This window comes from Dasypus novemcinctus, chromosome 1, assembly GCF_030445035.2.
Source record: "Dasypus novemcinctus isolate mDasNov1 chromosome 1, mDasNov1.1.hap2, whole genome shotgun sequence".
Classification (NCBI taxonomy): Eukaryota; Metazoa; Chordata; class Mammalia; order Cingulata; family Dasypodidae; genus Dasypus; species Dasypus novemcinctus.
The window spans coordinates 129,045,360-129,066,049 of record NC_080673.1 but is presented as its reverse complement, the minus strand read 5'-3'; the positions used below and the strand labels follow the sequence as shown (position 1 = coordinate 129,066,049).

Below are 20,690 nucleotides of genomic sequence, written 5' to 3'. Positions count from 1 at the left end.
AACACTAAAGGGAGTTCTGCAGCTAGAAAAGACGAGAGAGAAGCTTTGAGCAGAGTGTAGAAGTAAAGACAATCATAAAAGATAACCAGAATGGTAAAAATATGGACAAAAAATATATGACATTTTAAAGCCAAAGAATAAAATGGTTGAAGTAAGTAATGCCTTTACAGTAATAACCTTGAATGTTAATGTATTAAACTCCCCAATCAAAAGACATAGGCTGATAGAATGGATAAGAAAACATGAGCCATCAACATACTGCCTATAGGAGGCACACCTTGGACCCAACGATGCAAACGGACTGAAAGTGAAAGGTTGGAAAAAGATATTTCATGCAAACAGTAACCAAAAAGAGCAGGGGTAGCTATACTGGTATCAGACAAAAAAGACATTACATGCAAAATAAGTTCATAAGAGATGCAGAAGGCAATTATATATAATAAAAGAGACAATCCATGAGGAAGGAATAACAGTCAAATTTCTATGCACCTAACCAGGGTGCCCCAAAATCCATGAGGCAAACTCTGGCAAAACTGAAAAGAGAAACAGATGTCTCTACAATAATAACTGGAGACTTCAATATGCCACTCACACCAATAGACAGAATGAATGAGACAGAAGATCAACAAGAAAACAGAGAACTTGAACAACATGAGACATGAGCTGGACCTGACAGATATATAAAGAACACTGCATCCCAAATCAGCAGGTTATATTCTCCTCAAGTGCTCATGGATCTTTCTCCAGGTTTGACTACATAATGGGTCACAAGGCATGTCTCAATAAATATAAAAAGATTTTGATATGGGCTATGTGTGTGGGCTGTGTATTTATTCAAGAATAACCTGGGCTGTGTGTGTAAGCTTGCAAAACTTAACATTCCAGCATAAGCCATGTGTGCATGCAAACAATAAGAACCGCAGCCCCGCCTCTCATAACCACGTCACCCAGTCTAGCCACCCAGTGCAGCCTGTCTAGTTTCCAGAAAGTCCCAAGCCTCGAGAAACCAAAACCTAACCCTTCACAAACCCCCCATACTCTCTGTATAAAAGCAACCTACCAGACTGGTAGGCGGCTCGGTTTTGTAGACAGGAATCTGCCAGGCCCAACTGGTCATAATAAATCTTCCTTCTCAGAGAATTTCCACGTCCTAGCCTTCAATACATGATCACCGACTTCTCTCTACTGCCACTACAACTTAAATTATAAAAAGCACTTTCTATGATCATAATGGAATGAAGCTGGAAATCAATAATAGGCAGGAAAGTGGGAAACATGCAAATATGTTGATACTAAACAACACACTCATAAACAATCAGTAGGTAAAAGAAGAAATTGCAAGAGAAATTAGTAAATAACCCGAGACGAAAGAAAAGAACACAAGTTATCAAAATTTATAAACACAGTGAAGGCAGTGCTGAGAGGGAAATTTAGAACCTTAAATGCCTATATAAAAAAGGAAGAAAGAAACAAAATCAAATACCTAGCTGTACACCTGGAGAAACTAGAAAAAGAAGAGCAAACCAATCCCAAAGCAAGCAGAAAGAAAGAAAAAAAGATTAGAGCAGAAAAATAGCTAGGGGACAGGATGAAACAGCCTAGAAAAAGATCTTTGAGGGCTTAGGACACCAGGCAAAGGCTGGAACCACCCAGAGAAGAGAGGGACAAAGGAGGGAAACTGCAACGACTGAACTGTGAGTTGAAACCAGCAGCTGCTGCCACTGGCACCATCCCCCACACTAAAGACAATTTAGATTTCTCAGACCTCTGGGCTTGTGACTACAGACAAAGGAGGCTCCAGGGATCTACCACCCTAGGAAAGGGTCAAGGGGCATAGCCTAAGGCTGACTCAGCTTCTGACCCACAGGTTTGGTCTGCTGTCTCCCAGGAGCCCTACCAGGCCAGGTGAGACACACACAGGTTTTCCCTGGGAGCCAGGGAAGGAATGGAGAAACTCGGCCCAGCTGGGACTAATTGTTGAGGATGCCCCAGGAAAAGGGAGAGAGAGGGACACAGGCTATGGCTGACTCAGCTTTTGACTCACAGATTTGGTCTGTTGTTTCCCAGGAGCCCTTCCAAGGGGGGTGGGGCTGTGCCAATTTTTGCCTTGGAGCCAGGAAGGGGCTGAAGATGTACAGCTCTCCCAATCTCCTCCTCTGCTAACAGGGACTGGTTGTTGAGGACTCAGAGGGGAGAGGAAATATTTCCAACCTGGGAAAAGGGAGGCTGCCGAAGAAGGCTGGAGAACTGTCTTAGAGAAAGTTTTAATTACAAGGCTCATAGTCTCCAGACAGGAAGCCCTATCACATGGATCCAGTCTGTGTTGCAACAAATACCCTCCAGCCAGGCATTGAACTGAGAGCTGCCAAGAGCGCCATCTGCTGGGAGATCAACGAAGTGCACCTGAGAAAATTAAAAGTAAGAGAGGCTTTTTCCCACCTCTAGAGCCTCCCTCCCCAAGGCCCTAGGAAGTAACTCTACAATCAATTACTGGGTCCAGTGCTCAGTTTTGAGCAACCAGTGGTACAATCCTATCAATCCAGGTTGAGCCAAGAATCAAACAGCAGTGGTAACACACAGCCTCCTGCCACTAAATCCCTACAAAAGAGAAAGAAATTGAGCATCTGAGTAAACTACATCTTAATCAGATGCATATATATCAGCAAAAAATTATGAGCCATACTAAGAAAATAGATATATGGTCCAAGAAAAGGAATATATCAAAACCCCAGAAAAGATGCAGAATTTGAGAGAACTAACCAGCAAGATATGCACAAATTTCTGAAATCAAATTAATAGGTTGAAAGACAATAAGTTCAGAGATAAATGACATCAAGAAGACACTGAGTGAGCACAAAGAATTTGAAATCCTGAACAGAAAAGTAACAGAGCTCACAGAAATGAAAGACAAAATATGTGATACTGAAAACACACTTGACACATATGACAGCAGACTCAAAATGATAGAAGAAAGAATAAGTGATACCAAAGACAGAACAGCTAAAATTGAAGAGAGAAAAGTATGGAAAAAATTGAGCAGGGGCTCAGAGTTGAATAATAACACAAAATGCAACAAACATACATGTCATGGGAGTTCCAGAAAGAGAAGGAAAAAGGGGCAGAAAGAGTATATGAGGAAATCATAACTAAAAATTTCCCAACTCTCACAAAAGAAATGAACTTACATGTCCAAGAAGCACACCATACCCCAATCAGAATAAATCAAAATAGACCTACTCCAACACGCATACTATTCAGAATGTCAAATGCCAAAGATAAAGAGAATATTCTCAGAGCAACAAGGGAGAAGCAAACCATCACATACAAGGGATGTCCAGTAAGACTTAGTGCCCATTTCTCTTCAGAAACCATGAAGATGAGAAGACAGGGGTATGATACATTTAGGATACTGAAAGAGAAAAAGTGCCAAGAATTCTTTTTCCAGCAAAACTGTCCTTCAAATAGGAAGGTGAGTACAAAATATTCACAAACAAACAGAAACTAAGAGAGTTTGCAAAAAAGAATCTACCTTTGCAGGAAATATTAAAGGAAGCCTCAGAACATGAAAAAAAGACAGGCGAGAAAGGCTTGAAGGAGAATATAGAAGAATAGCAGAAAGGATAACTAAAAGAGTAAAAAGAAAGACAAAAATAAGATATGACATATTAAAAACAAAGAATAAAATGGAGGAAGTAAATAGTATATTTACAGTAATATCATTGAATGTAAGTGGATTAAACTCCCCAATAGAAAGAAACATGCTGGGGAACAAGATGTGGCTCAAGTGATAAGGCCTCTGCCTACCATATGGGAGGACCCAGGTTTGATCCCTGGGACCTCCTGGTGAAAAAGAAGAAGAGAAAGTGTGCCTGCACGGTGAGCCAGTGCCTGAGCAAGTGAGTCACACAGTAAGATGATGATGCAACAAAAAAGAGATGAAGGGGAGAGTAAAAGTGAAGTGCAGCAGAGACCAGGAACTGACGTGGTGCAATTGACATGGAACCTCTCTCCATGTCAGAGGTCCCCAGGATCAAATACCTTTGAATCCTAGAGGAGAACGATGAGAAGAGAAGACAAAAAGAGAAGTAGACACAGAAGATCACACAGCGAATGGACACAGACAGCAAGAACAGCAGGGCAGGAGCAGGGGAGTGGGGAAAAAAATCTTAAAAAAAAAAAAAAAGAAACATGCTGACAGAATGGATAAGAACAAATGAGCTATCCATATGCTGCTTACAAGAAACTCTACTTAGACCCAGGGATATAAACCAGCTGAAAGTGAAAGGTTGGAAAAAGATAGTCTACATGAATAGTAACCAGAAGAAAAGGAAGGAAAGCTATACTAATATCAGACAAATTAGACTTTAAATGCAAAAAAGTTATAAGAGATACAGAAGATCATTATATACTAATAAAATGTACAATACACCAGGAAGGTAAAAGTCATAAATATCTATGCACCTAACCAGTGTGCCCCAAAATACTTGAGACAAACTCAGGCAAAACTGAAGGGAGAAATAGACATCTCTACAATAAACACTGCAGACTTCAACTCCAGGCTCACATCATTAGATAGAGTAACTAGACAGAAGATTAACAAGGAAATAGAGAACATGAACAATATGATAAAAGAATTAGACCTAATAGACATATAGAGAACACTGTATCCAAACTCAGTAAGGTTACACATTCTTCTCAAGTGCCCAGGGATCTTTCTCCAGGATAGATCACATGTTAGGGCTCAATGCAGCTCTCAATAAATATAAAAAGATTGAAATTATACAAAGCACCTTCGCAGATCACAATGGGATGAAACTGAAAATAATTGACAGGAAAAAAGTAAATTCACAAATGTGTGAAGGCTGAACAACACACTCCTAAGTAATCAGTGGGTCAAAGAAGAAATTGCAAGTGAAATCAGTAAAAATATTTAGACAAATGAAAACGAGGACACAATGTATCAAAACATATGGGATACAACAAAGGCAGTATCAAGAGAGAAATTTATAGCCATAAAGGCCTATATTAAAAAAGAAGAAAGAGCTAAACTCAAAGATTTAACTGAATAACTAGAGAAACTAGGAAAAAAAAAAAAAAAACCCAGCAAACCAATCTCAAAGCAAGCAGAAAGAAAGAAATAATAAAGATTAGAGCAGATATAAATGAAATTGTAAACAAAAAACAATAGAGAAAATCCACAAAACCAAAAGCTGGTCTTTGAGAAGATCAATAAAATTGACAAACCCCTAGCTAGACTAAAAAAGAAAAAAAGAGAGAAGAGGCAAATAAATACAATCAGAAATGAAAGGGGCAAGTTACAACTGACCCCACAGAAATTAAAAAAAAATCATAAGAGGATTTTATGAGAAACTGTATGACAACAAAATAGACAACCTAGATGAAATGGACAAATTCCTAGAAATGCACAACCAGCCTACACTGATGCTACAAGAAATACAAGAACTTAACAAATCAATCACATTTAAGGAGATTGAATCCATCATAAAAATCTCCCAGCAAAGAAGTTCAGGACCAGATGGATTCACAGGTGAATTCTACCAAGCATTTCTAAAAGAATTAATGCCAATCCTGTTTAAACTCTTCCAAAAAATTGAAGAGGAGGAAAAATTACCCAACACATTTTATGAAGGCAACATCACCCTAATACCAAAGCCAGATGAAGATACTAGAAGAAAAGAAAATGACAGACCAATTTCTCTAATGAACATAGATGCAAAAATTCTCAACAACATACCTGCAAATCAAATCCAACAGCATATCAAAGGACTTATACATCAACACCAAGTGGAATTTATTCCTGGTATGCAAGGCTGGTTCAACATAAGAAAATCAATTAATGTAATAAACCATATTAACAAATTGAAGGCAAAAAAACACATGATCATCTTGAATGATGCAGAAAATGCATTCAAAAAAAATCCAGCATCCTTTCTTAAGAAAATCACTTCAAAAGATAGGAATAGAAGGGAAGTTCCTCATAGAATGGCATATATGAAAATCCCACAGCCAACATCATACTCAATGAGTACAGGTTGAAAGCTTTCCCTTTAAGATCAGGAATATGACAAGGATGCCCACTCTTACAACTGTTATTCAACATTGTGCTAGAAGTTCTAGCTAGAGCAATTAAGCAATAAAAAGAAATAAAAGGCATCCAAATTGGAAAAGAAGTAAAACTTTCAATATTTGAAGATTACATGATCCTACATTTTAAAAATTCTGAAATATCTACAACAAACTATTAGAGCTAATGAGTTCAGCAAAGTGGCAGGATACATGATCAATACACAAAAATTTTAGTGTTTCTGTATGTAGTAATGAGCAATCTCAGGAGGAAACCAAGGGAAAAAATCAATTTTCAATAGCAACAAAAAGACACAAACATCTAGGAATTAATTTAACCTAGAATGTAAAGGATCTGTAATATTCTGAAAACTACAAAACACTGCTAAAAGAAATCAAAGAAGAGCTAAAACAAATGGAAGGACATTTCATGTTCATGGATTGGAAGACTAAATATTGTGAAGATGTCAAATCTACCCAAACTGATTTATAGATTCAACACAATACCAATCAAAATTCCAACAGCCTACTTTACAAAAATAGAAAAGGTGATTACCAAGTTTATTTGGAAGGAAAAGAGGTCCCAAATAGCCAAAAACATCCTAAAAAAGAAGAGTGAAATCAGAGGAGTCATTCTTCCTGGCCATGAAGTATATTATAAAGCTACAGTGATCAAGACAGCATGGTGGTGCCGGACTTGGCCCAGTGGTTAGGGCATCCGTCTACCACATGGGAGGTCCACGGTTCAAACCCCGGGCCTCCTTGACCCACGTGCAGCTGGCCCATGCACAGTGCTGATGCGCGCAAGGAGTGCCTGCCATGCAGGGGCGTCCCCCGCGTAGGGGAGCCCCACGCGCGAGGAGTGCGCCCCATAAGGAGAGCCGCCCAGCGCAAAAGAAAGTGCAGCCTGCCCAGAAATGGTGTCGCACACATGGAGAACTGACACAACAAGATGACGCAACAAAAAAAGAAACACAGATTCCTGCGCCGCTTACAACAACAGAAGCGGACAAAGAAGATGCAGCAAATAGACACAGAGAACAGACCCCTGGGGGGGGGGGAAGGGGAGAGAAATAAATAAATTAATTAAAAAAAAAAAAGACAGCATGGTATTTGCATAAGTATAGACACATTGATCAAAGGAATCAAACTGAGAGTTCAGAAATAGACCTGAAGCTCTATGGTCAACTGATTTTTGATAAGCCTACCAAGTCTACTCTTCTGGGACAGAACAGTCTATTCAAAAATGGTGCTGGGAGAACTGGATATCCATAACCAAAAGAGAACCCCTATCTCATTACTAATAGAAGAATCAGCTCAAAATGGATCAAATACCTAAATATAAAAGCCAGGACCATAAAACTCCTGGAAGATAAAGTAGGGAAACAACCACTTGATCTTGTAGTAGGTGAGGTGGGGGTCTCTTAAACTTTACACCCAAAGTACAAGCAAGAAAAGGAAAAATAGATAAAATGGGACCTCTTTAAAATTAAACACTTGTGTATCTCAAAGGACTTTGTGAAGAAGGTAATAAGGAAGCCTACTCAATGGGAGAAAATATTTGGAAATCCCACATCCAGCAAGGGTTTATTATCCACGATATGCAAAGAGATCCTTCTACTCAACAATAAAATGACTAGTGACCCGATTTTAAAAAATAGGCAAAGGACCTGAATAGACATTTTTCTAAAGAATTAATACAAATGGCGAAAAAAAACCTTGAAAAAGTGTTCAACATCCCTGGCTATTAGGGTAATGAAAATCAAAGCTAAGATGAGATATTATTTCACACCTACGAGAATAGACACTTTCAAAAAACCAAAAAACAGTGTTGGAAAAGTTTTGGAGAAAGAGAAATGCTTATTCACTGTTGGTGGGAATGTAGAATGGTACAGCAACTGTGGAGGTCTGTTTGGTGGCTCTTAAGGAATTTAGATATATATCTGCCATGTGACCCAGTAATACTGCTACTAGGTTTAGATCAAGATCTGAGAGCAGGTACACAGGCATCTGCCCATCAGTGTTCATAATGGCATTATTCATAATTGCCAAAAGATGGAAATAACCCAGGAGTCCATCAACTGCTGAACAGATAAACAAACTGTGGTATACACACATGATGGAATTGTATTTAGCTATAAGAAGAAATGAAGTCATGAAGCAAATGGGAAAATGGATGAACCTGGAGGACATTCTGTTGAGTGAAGCAAGCCAGGCACAAAATGACAAACATTGTCTGATGTCACTATTATGAACTAAATATAATGAGCAAACTGATGGGAGTTAATAGCTAGAATATAAGTTAGGAGAGACTAGAATAGGGAAGCAGACATGGCTGAGTTGATAGAGCATCTGCCTACCATATGGGAGGGTCCAGGGCTCAATCCCCAGGCCCTCCTGACCTGTGTGGTGAGCTGGCCCATGCACAGAGCTGCCATGCACAAGGAGTGCTATGCCACACAGGGGCACCCCCGCATAGGGTGCCCCACACACAAGGAGTATGCCCTGCAAGGAGAGCCACCCCATGTGAAAAAAGCGCAGTCCGCCCAGGAGTGGCAGTACACACATGGAGAGCTGACATAGCAAGATGTTGTAACAAAAAAGAGATGCAGTTTCCTGGTGCCACCGAGGGTACAAGCGGGCACAGAAGAACACACAGTGAGTTGACACAGAGAGCAGACAACAGGGGGGAGGGAGAGAAATAAATAAATCTTTAATTTAAAAAAAGAGAGAATAGAATAATTAGAGAATGGAAAGCTGAGGTTTCATCTGTGCAGAACTGGTAAAAAGTTGTTTGTAAATGTTTGGAAATGAATAGAAATGATGGCAGTGCATCACAGGCTTTGTAATTAGGTATGCTAACATACAGGTATGATAGTGGTTTGTTTTTTTGGGTTTTTTTAGTGATGAAAATGCTCTAATATTGGTTGAAATGATGACTGTACAGTTTTGTGATTATACCAAATGCCACTGATTGTACACTTTAGATAAACTGTATGGCTCATGAACAAAAAGTGGGTTGGAGGAAAATATACCAAAAGTAAGATATGGACCATAGTTAATAGCAATACTTTGATGATACTCTTTCATAATTTGTTACAAATATTTCACAACAATGCAAGGTACTGGTGGTAAGGTGAAATACGAAATCCCTGTATGATGTTATGCATGCTCGTTTTGTAAGTTCACAACTTTTACTATAAACCTCTTGTTTATGTATGTTCATGTATGAATGATATACTTCAATAAAATTTTTTCTTAAAAGAAAAACAACCAACAGAGAGCCAACCAGCAAGAAGGTGGCAGAGTAAGGAGCCGTAGAGTCAGCTCCTGCTACAGGACAGTCAGGAATCACCCAGAACTCTCTGGAGCTAGCTGAAGCACCTGTTTGGGGGCTCCAGGAGACCAGAAGAGCATCCTGCAACAATCCTTGAAGGAATGAAAAGAGGAGACTGCTCATCTGCAGAGAAGATTCATAAGGAGAGCACATCAGGCCACGGAGGCCGGTGCCCGTTTTCCACCAGAGACACCACCTGCCTCAGGAGCTGTTCTGTGGCTGAAATTGAAAGCTCCACTTCCTAAAAACAGGAGATGAAGATATGGTTGGGCACCAGTTTCAGGTACTGGTTAGTAAATTCAGCTGGCTAAAGTATAATCTTAAGAACATGTAATATTACACCATAACATATAGGAGACGACAGACTGATAATGTAAACCATAATGTAAAACATAGGATAACTAAAAAATTAGAAAACTGTGTCTCCTAAAGTAAGCACCACAATGTAAGCACAGATGTCACCTTGTTTGAAAGCTATTGTTTCAGACTCTGTACATCACTTTAAGTAAATATGATGTGAATAGGGTATAAGAGTATCGCTGTGGAAGGGAAAAGGTTTTGTGGTGGATGTGTGGGAGTGCTGTATATTATATATATGAATTGCTGTGGTCTAGGGCTCTTGTTAAGAGAAGTTCAATAATTAGGGGGAAAAAAAAGAAAAAGAAAAAGATAGGATGTAGATTTTTTTCCAAGTCAACACATATTCTATATCTAACCTTTAAACCCATCGCTATATGTCATTTTGCTAGTAAGGAATCCTGACATTATATTGGGCTTCAATTTTCAGGAAGTTCTGGACCACAGAGTGGTTCAACAATGGCAATGGAGGAATACTGGTATAGGATACTATTGACAGGTGATAGATATATGGCTGACAGGGAGCTATACAGGGCATATGTCCAGGGTGCATGGTAATGTTTGGATATACTCATAGTGGCAACAATTAAAAACTACAGCTGGGGGGGTACTGGGTTCCTGGCCGGTGGTGCTCTGTTGTGGTCCCTAGGGGAGCAGCGACAGTCTCCCAGGTGCAGCGGCAAGGACCGGGAAGGAACGAGGGTCCAACAGTGAGCCCCTGACGCTAATGACTATGCTTGTGAGCTGATATGCCTGAAATAAGAACAAGGCCTAGAGCAGCATTGTGCCTGAGAATTTCCTCCTGACAGCCTTCATGTTACTCAAATGTGGCCAGTCTCAAAGCCAAACTCAGCATGTAAATGCAATGCCTTCCCCCCAGCGTGGGACATGACACCCGGGGATGAGCCTCCCTGGCACCGAGGGATCACTATCAACTACCAACTGATGATGCAACTGGAGAATGACCTTGAATGGATCCTTCAATGCAGATCAGCAGAATATCCCTGTCTACATAAAATAACATGACTTTAATATGCTGTTTGACCTAATGTAAGGGGGAAATGGAAAGGAGAAATGAGTTTATATGGCTATGAGTCTCTGAAAAAGAGTCTGGAGGCTGTCAGAAGGATTGCCCTTATGCACAACTGAGCAGAGTCTAAGAGACAGATAAAGTAGATACAACCCCCAAGTATTGGTTCCTTTGAGGGCTAAAGAGGCCCATGGGTGCTATGGTAATGGCAGATGGGGTTAACTACCATGTCAGATGGCCCTTCTTTGGAGCTGGTGTTTATGCGTGATGAATCTGGACTCAGATGGGACCTCTCTTCTTAAGACTTTCATGCTACTGTGCTGGAGTTGTAGTTGGTATCGGGGTTTAAGATATATGTAGGGGATCTGAATCTCTGGACTGACAATGTGATAGCCAGGCCCTGAGCCTCAACAGACTCCAGCACCTACAATCTGATTTATTGGACTCACCTCACTCAGCTAAGATGGAGTTGAAGAAGGACAACCACCACAACATGGAGCCTAGAGTGCCTATAACTGAAAGCGAGAGGATTGCATCCAGTATCCATGAGGAATCTGAGCCTCCTCTTGACATAGAGGTGCAATGGACACAACCAATCCAATGTCCACAGAGAAAAGGTGGCATTGGAGTGGGAAAAGTAGACATGGTGTCTAATGGGTATGGGGAATGGCAGGAAGAGATGAGATGTGGAGGCGTCTTAGGGACTTGGAGCTGCCCTGGATGGTGCTTCAGGGGCAATCACCAGACATTGTAAATCCTCACAGGGCCCACTGGATGGAATGGGGGAGAGTATGGGCCATGATGTGGACCATTGACCATGAGGTACAGAGGTGCCCAGAGACGTACTTACCAAATGCAATGGATGTATCATGATGATGGGAATGAGTGTTGCTGGGGGGGGAGTGGTGGGGTGGGGGTGGTAGGGTTGAAGGGGTCCTCATATATATTTTTTTAATGTAATATTTTTACAAAATCAATTAAAAAAATAAAAAATACAATTAAAAAAAAAAAAGAATCTGAGGAAAAAAAAAAAAGAACAGCTAAAATTTGAAACTGTCAAAGTCAGAAAGAGACTGGTAGTCACCATCTTAACTCCATGCCAGGCATGGGGGGAAGCGAGGCAGACTGAAAATCACAGCCCTGGTAGGGACTGGCTTCTTTCCATCCAGATCAGATTGCAGCTCTAGGCTAAGCCCCAATCCCACCTCAGCAGGGGGGAGGCTGGGGGCACCTGCACCAGCCTTTCAGGGACATTACTGGCCAAGCTGTGGAGGCTGGTGATCATCCTACTTTGGAAGCACAAGCCACCCAAGGAGCTATTCTGTGGCTGTAACTGGAAGCTCCATTTCCCAAAAACAGGGGAAGAAGAGACAGTTGGCCACTGATTTCAGCTACCGATGAGTGAATTCGGTTGGATAAAGTATAACCCTAAGAAGAGCTAAAGTTTGAACCTATCCAAGTCAGAAGGAGGCCAGTAGCTGCCATTTTGACTTGGCCCCAGCATGAGGGGAAGCCAGGTTGACCAAAAATCACAGTGATGGCAGGAACTGGTTTCTTTCACCCAGATCGGCATGCAGCCTAGCCTAGGCTTCAGCCCCACCTCTGGTAGGGAAGAGGCTGGCAGGCCCTGCACCAAACTATCCAGGTAACGGCAGGTACATTTGGCTGGCACAGACTGTATAATCGGAAGTATACCAGGATAACTGCTGTCATCTTGGACCTGCACTGCATAGATTGTTGCCCACACCTGCAGCTCCATCCCCACTCCAGGCAGGGAGAAAAGGGTGTGAAGCTTCATCAGTCTCTTTGGGCAACTACAGTCTAGGCCTACACAACTTGGATTATTCCACACAGCTGTAACTCTGTCCCTATCCCTGGCAAAGGAGAAACTTGGGAGAAGCTTTATCAGTCCCTGGGGCAATAAGGGCAGCTTGAGCCTCCACAGCTCATAAGCACTGACTACATCCCTGGCTCCTACTGCACAACCAGCAAGGAAGAGAGGGCAGGAAGCCCGAAACTGAAGAGAAAATCTGCACCCAGAATAAATACTCTAACAAGCCAGATGCCAAGACACCAACAAAAAATTACAATCCACACCAAGAAACAGGAAGATACGGCCCAGTTAAAGGAACAAGGTAAGGCTCCAGATGACATAAAGGAGTTGAGACAACTAACCACAGATGTTCAAACAAATCTCCTTATTAAATTCAGAAAGATAGCTAAAGAGATTAAGGATATTAAGAAGACATTGGGGAAAGCAGATTTGGCTCAACTGATGGAGCGTCTGCCTACCATATGGGAGGTCCAGGGTTCAAACCCAGGGCCTCCTGACCTGTGTGGTGAGCTGGCCCATGCACAGTGCTGATGAGCACAAGGAGTGCCGTGCCATGCAGGGGTGTCCCCATGTAGAGGCGCCCCACACACAAGGAGTGCGCCCTGTGCAAAAAAAAGTGCAGCACACCCAGGAGTGGTGCTGCACACATGGAGAGCTGAAGCAGCAAGATAATGCAACAAAAAGAGACAAAGATTCCCAGTGCTGCCAAGAATACAAGCGGACACAGAAGAACACACAGTGAATGGACACAGAGAGCAGACAACAGGGGGGAGGGGAGAGAAAGAAATTAAGAAAAAAAGACACTGGGTAAGGACAAAGAAGAATTTGAAAGCATAATAGAAAAACAGCATATCTTATAGAAATGAAAGATGCAATAAATGAAATTTTAAAAACATTGGAATCATATACTAGCAGATTTGAGGAGCCAGAGGAAAGGATTAGTGAGCTTGAAGAAATGACCCCTGGCATACAAAAGAATAGATGAAGAAAATAATGGAAAAAATTGAACAAGGTCTCAGAGAACTAAATGACAAGAGATGTGCAAACATATGTGTCATGGGTGTCCCAGAAGGAGAAGAGAAGGGAAAACGGGCAGAAAGAATATTGGAAGAAATAATGGTAGAAAATTGCCCAACCTTATTGAAGGACATAGATATCCATGTCCAAGAAGCACAACGTAGTCCATCCAAAAAAATCCAAATAGACCAACTCTGAGACACATCCTAATCAGGATGTCAAATGCCAAAGACAAACAGAGAATTCTTAGAACAACAAGAGAAAACCAATGCATAACATATAAGGGATACCCAATAAGATTAAGTGCTTATTACTCACAAGAAACCATGAAGGCAAGAAGACAATAGTATGATATATTTAAGATACTATAAGAGAAAAAAACTTCCAGCCAAGAATCTTATATCCAGCAAGACTGTCTTTCAAAAAAATGATGGCGAGTCTAGAATATTCACAGATAAACAGAAACTGAGAGAATTTCTAACCAAGAGACTTAATTTTCAGGAAATACTAAAGGGTGTGCTAGAGCCTGGAAAGAGAGGAGGGAGAGGCCTGGAAGACAGTCTAGAAGTGAAGAATATATCAATAAAAGTAACTAAAAGTATCAAAAGAGTGGTAAAAATAAAATGACAGATAAAACCCAAATAGTAATAAACTTAACCAACAATGTAAAGCACTTGTATTCAGAAAACTGCAATTCAATGCTAAAAGAAATAAAAAATGGCCTAAATAAGTGAAAGAACATTCCATGCTCACAGATAGGAAGACTAAATATCATTAAGATGTCCATTCTACTCAAACTGATATACAGATTCAATGCAATCCTGATAAAAATTCCAACAGCATTTTAAAAGTAAATTGAAAACACGATGATCAAATATATTTGGAAGGGTAAGGGGTCCTGAATAGCCAGAAACATTCAAAAAGGAAAAGCGAACTCCCATCTCCAGACTTTAAATCATATTGCCTAGCTACAGTGGTAAAAACAGCACGGTACTGGCATAAAGACAGACACATAGACCAATGGAACCAAATTGATGGTTCAGAAGCAGACCCTCACATGTATGGTCAAGTGATTTTTGACTAGCTTGTCGACACAGCTTGGGCACAGCAAATGGTTCTGAAAGAACCATTCAACAAATGGTGCTGAAAGAACTGGAAACCATAGCCAAAGAAGGAAAGGGGATATCCTATCTTACATCTTACCCAAAAATTAACTCAAAAATGGGTAAAAAACCTAAAAATAAAAGCAAGAACTGTAAAGCTTCTTGAACAAATTGTAGGAAAATATCTTCAAGACCTGGTGGTAGGTGGTGGATTCTTAAAGGAGATAAAAGGAGGACTGAGATGGACTACTAATGTTTAGTGTATGCAGAAGTTTTAATTAGCTTTACTGTAAATGTGGAAATGTATAGAGTGGATGGTAGCACATAGTGAGTAACAGCTAGTAAATAAAGGGGGATGTGGCTGAAAATGGTAATCTAGGGATGTAAATGCCAATTGACAGAATGCTAGAGAATAATCTAGGAACTTAATAGCACAGTAAACCCAGAGGTAGATGAGAACTGTGGTTGATGGTACAGATGCAAGAGTGTTCTTTGTTAGCTAGAGCAAATGTACATCACTATTGCAGGGTGGTGGGAATGTGGGGAAGCATGGGAAAAATACAATTGGAGTGACCTATAGACTGTGGTTAGCAGTAATAATATAATATTATTGCATCTATGCCCAAGATGTACTGTGTTGACACTGGGGCGGAATGTAAAATGCGTGCCAAATGTATACTATGGATGTGGTAACAATTGGATGGTATCTGATCTGGAACAAATGTTCCACCACAGTGTGGCGGTCTTGTTTGGGAATTCTGCACATGTGCATGATAGCTTTATAATTTTACAGCTTCTATCATAAAAGTATATTTGTAAAATAATAACAGGGGAAAAATATACCAAATGTAAGATAGGGAGTATAACTAGCAGCAAGATTTTGACAATATTCTTTCATAATTTGTAACAAACATCTCATTACAATGCAAAGTGTTGGGACCCCTGTATGATGTTATGCATGTTTGCTTTATAAGTTCACAACTTTTATTATATACTTCTTGCTTATGTATGTTCATATATAAATGACATAAAGGTAATAATAGGGTGGGTTGGGGAAAAATACTTTGGATAGTAGTAATATTTTGACAATGCTCTTTAATCAGTTTAAAATGTTTAATAGTACAAGGTATTGGTGGTATGGTGAGGTATGAGAGTCTTGTATCATGTTATATATGTTTGTTTTGTAAGTTCACAAACTTTTTCACGTTATATATGTTTGTTTTGTAAGTTCACAAATATACTTATATAGTATAGTACTATATACTCATTGTTTATGCATGTTTATGTATGAGTGATGTACTTCAATAAATTTTTTTTAAAAAGCCAACCAACAGAATGGAAAAAAAATTTCTGGAAACCATGTATCAGAAAAGGGTTTAATATTCAGAGTATATAAAGAGCTCCTACAAATCAACAGCAACAAGAAAAACACCCCAGTTTAAAAATGGGTAAAGGTCTTGAATATACATTTCTCTTAAGAAGATACATAAATGGCCAATAAACACATGAAAAGAAGTTCAACATCATTAGCCATTAGGGAAATGCAAGTCAAACCCACAATGACATACTATTTCACACCCACTAGAATGGCAATTATAGAAAAAGTGGGAAATATCAAGAGCTGGCAAAGCTGTGGAAAAACAGGAACACTTTTCTTTTTTGGTAGGCATGTAAAATGGTACAGCTGCTATGGAAAACAGTCTAGTAGTTACTCAGAAAGTTGAACATAGAATTACCATATGACCCAGCAATCCCACTTCTAATATATACCAAAAGAACTGAAAGCAGGAACTCAAAACTGCAACATTCCTACTGCATTATTCATAATTGCCAAAAGATGGAAGCAATTCAAGTGGCCATCAACTGATGAATGGATAAACAAAATGTGGTCCATACAGACAATGGAATATTATTCAGTAGTAAAAAGGAATGAAGTTCTTATATATGCTACAACCTGAAATGAACCCTGAAGACATCATGTTGAGTGAAATATGCAGACATAAAAGGACAGCTCTTGCATGAATACACTTATTTGAAATGACTAGAACATACACATTCATCAAAACAGAGAGTACAGTACAAGTTACCAGGGACAGGGGAAAGGGATATGAGGAATTGATGCATACTGGGGGCAGATGATGGAAAAGTTTCAATAATGGATGGTGGTGAGGGAAGCAAAACATTGTGAATGTTAACTATATGCCTGAAAGTGGCTGAGATGGAAAATGATGTACGTAAGTTACCAAATTAAAGGATATTGGGGAGGGAGAGAGAAAGAGACTAAAGAGACAACGTAATACATGATCTTGGAGAAGATCTAATTATGAAGGAGAAAATGCCCAAAAGGAAATTATTGGAATAACTGAAAAAAATTAGAATATGGGTACAGTATACTTTATATCAGTGCTCAACTTCTTGAACTTAATAACTGTATTTACTTGGTTACATAAGTGAATATCCTTGTTCTTATGAAATACACATGAAAGTATAAAGTGTTCAAGGAGTATGATGTATGCAACATACTCATATGTTTAGAAAAGAGATAGATAAAACAAATGTGGCAAAATGTTAAAAGTTGGTAATTCTGGGTATCTAGGTTGGGGGTATATTGGAGTTGTATTGTTTTTATATTATTGTTTCAACTTTTCTGTAAGTTTGAAATTAAAAATTTTTTTAAGTTAAAAAAAAAGAAAATGGATTGGTTACTCATATATGTTTTGGTGATATTTTGGGGAGTGTGGGTAAGGGGTGCAAATTACTTGCCCTGGACCTTACATTATGAATCAATTAAATTTGAATACTGCTTTTTCTTGTACCCTGAGAACTTCAAAGTGTCTTCATCTCAAGATGACTAGATGTTGCCCGAAGTCAGATTTTAACACCTCTTAACTGGAAACACTTTCTCATTTCTATTCCGTTCTCCCCCATCACCTTCCCAGGCCTATAACTAAACCCCCAGGTATCTGCAACTCTTATTTGAAACGCATTTGATATATGTCCAACAAACACGTAGCTAAGGACCAAACCTAAGTCATTTTCTACCTTTATTCTCTTTAGTGAGAGAAAATACAGTGAAATGTTAATAGGAATACAGATGAAAGTTTTAAAAAAATTATTTTAAGTGCTAGACTACCTCTTGCCTATTTACCAAATTTCTTTTTTTACCCTTTTCAGATCCTTTCCTTAGGATTTCAGGATTTAAGAAAATGTGCAATGGTCTTCACCACTGTCCCAGATGGAGAACTTTAAAATACATATTAATACAGTATTGTATGAGTGTGACTATATAGTTTCTGGTGGTTGCTGTAACATATTACCACAAACTCGCCAGCTTAAAATAACCGAAATACAGTTTCTCACAGTTGTGAGGACCAAAATCAGTCTCACAAGTCTAAAAGCAAGATGTCAGCAGGGCCATGCTCTCTGGAGGCTCTAAGAGAGAATCTATTCCTTGTCGCTTCCAGCTTCTGGTGCCCTCCCAGCATTCCTTGGCTTTGTGGCCATATCACTCCAATCTCTGCTTCTGTGGTAAATTGCCTCTTCATCTTACATGTGTGTATGTGTGTTTCTTCTCTTCTGTCTGTATCAAATTTCCCTCTGCCTCTCTTTCATAAGAACATTTGACTGCACTTAGGGACCCCTGCATAAGGCAGGACAATCTCTCCATCTCAAGATCCCTAACTTAATCAAATTTGCAAAGATCCTTTTTTCTTATAAGGTAACATATACAGGTTCCAGGGGTTAGGATCTGATATATTTGGGTGGCCATTATTCAGCCTACTACATCATATACTCTGGGGCTTTCTACTTTGGGGACAGATAGTTCACAAGAGGCCTATTTAAGAAATGGTAAAGTGGGCCACTCTAACATACTAGACAATACTGAGTCCTCATTGTAAAAACACAATAGAAGAGGCTTTGAGTATATACCAAATAAATTATCAATACCTGTTCTCATTTGGGGAGTCTAATTCTCTATGCCAGGAAAACCATTTTCTCCACAACACAAATAAATAGATAACTGTATACAATTAAAAACAATGAGTGTTGTACAGAGGTGGGGGGCCAGAGCTCACCCTCCAACCTCCACTCTCGCAGAAATGGCCCTGTCCCGCTGGTCTCTGGCATAGTGGAAGCTGCTGGCCCGTTCTTTCCTGAATTGGAGCAGAGAGGAAGCAAGAAGTGGTTGCTAGTCAAAACCCCCTGAAATGGGTGGCCTTACTTGTCTACTTTCACCTGACCTTAAGGTACATTGCAGGCACGAACAAAACCTGGGACCGCCATTTTAAATGGGGACTTGGAGCAGAGTTTTGTGGGAAAGGGTGGAGACTGAACTCCAGTTTCTGGTTGGTAGTGATGACAGGGGAAAGCTAAGATTCCCAATGTCACAAAGAGAGTTCACCCTGAAAGGGTCCATGTAGAGCATTTGATACAATCTCAGTTGGGATGAGAGATTGGTTTGGTCCAAGGCTTGATATCCCTCTTAATCTCCACATTTCCCCCATGCCTTTCTCTGGTTTTCCCGGAAGCGCAGTAGGAACAGGAATCAGCAGCAATGTTGGGGTGGAGGGGGGAGATTCAGGCAAATAAAACACTTCGCACAGGCCTCTATGTTCTCGAGGTCTCAGTTGTACTGCCACAGCCTCCCGAGGTCTCGCAGCCCCCAAGTGGCCCGTGGCAGTCCATTCCCGTACCAAAACCATTTATTGGGCAACTGTCTTGTGCAGAACAACCGTGAGGCGCAGGAAAGATCCAGAAATGAACACGAGCTGCTTCCGGTCCTCTGGGAACAAGCCGCCCCTCGTCCTGTCGCCCAGGCCGCGCCCCACTCCCTACCTGAGATCAACCACCTCATCCTAGGACGTCGACCGCCTGTCCGCGGGGCGGCGGCCGCAGCTACCTCAACAGAGCCGAGGGGACCGGGGCGCTCCCCACGCTCCGCCCCAAGCCCCGCGGCGGCTCCTTGGCGGCGCCGGCGCAGGACGCTGCCCCGCCCCCGCCGCTCCCGCGGGGCTCGCGGCGCTTGGTGTCCGCGGCGGCGCGCTGTGAGGGAGCGCGGGCGGGGACCGTTGGGCGTCTCTCGGCTGGGTGGGCAGCGGGCGCGCTCCGGAAGCCGTCGTCGCGGCCACGGAGTGCCAATCTTCCGCGCTCCCCGGCCCCAGCGCCCAGGCTGAGGGAGTTAGTTGCACGGAACCAGGCACCAAATCTTGCCAGACTTGCCCCGGAAAAGTCCCCTGCACTTGTTCTCTCTGCTGCTCAACACCATTTACTTTTCCTACAGCCTCCAAACTGGTCTCCCCGCCCTTTCCTTGTTCTTCTCCCGACGCCCCAGACCGTACTCAAAATTGTCCCCAAAATGATCTTCCCAAATGCACACGCGCACATGGCCTTTTACCTGCTCCCTGAAAGTCAAGCCCAGTCTTAGCATTGCCTGTCCTGCCTCCGTCCTGCTACATCTCCTGACAACTCCCTCCTCAGGCTGCCCCTCACCCCCAAATTCCTCTTTGAGCGTTTCAAGTTAACAGATTTTTTAAATGCTGTTTTAGCATAAGCAAAGGCAGAAAGCGAAAATTGTGAACCTGTTAAATCTATCTATCTATCTATCTATCTATCTATCTATCTGTCTGTCTATCTATCTGTCTGTCTATCTATCTATCTATCTATCTATCTATCTATCTATCTATCTATCTATCTATCTATCTATCTACCTATCTATCTATCTACCTACCTACCTACCTACCTACCTACCTACCTACCTACCTACCTATATTTTTTTTCCGGGAGGTACTGGGGATTGCACTCAGGATCTCGTACATGGGAAGGAGGCTCTCCCTGGAATATGCTTTAAAGCTTAAATGTGTTCTAAGAATAACTGATGCTCTTGACTCCAGAGAGTTGTTTCCTCCGTTGTTCCTCAGTTGATCTCTG

General features: G+C 40.9%; 1 protein-coding gene across 21 annotated transcripts in view; it reads right to left on the bottom strand.

The window, feature by feature from the left end:
• The window catches only part of CCDC158 (coiled-coil domain containing 158), a 138,475-nt gene extending 118,706 nt beyond the window's left edge, over positions 1–19,769 (bottom strand). For 9 of the 21 annotated variants that reach the window (XR_011649144.1, XR_011649146.1, XR_011649149.1 and 6 more), the window contains exon 1: positions 19,599–19,769. The gene's annotated coding sequence lies outside the window, so the exon portion shown is untranslated. The remainder of the gene's footprint in view (positions 1–19,598) is intronic. The other 12 variants (XR_011649145.1, XM_071215969.1, XM_058296602.2 and 9 more) reach the window with 6 other exon arrangements.
• Between the last annotated feature and the right edge of the window lie 921 nt (positions 19,770–20,690).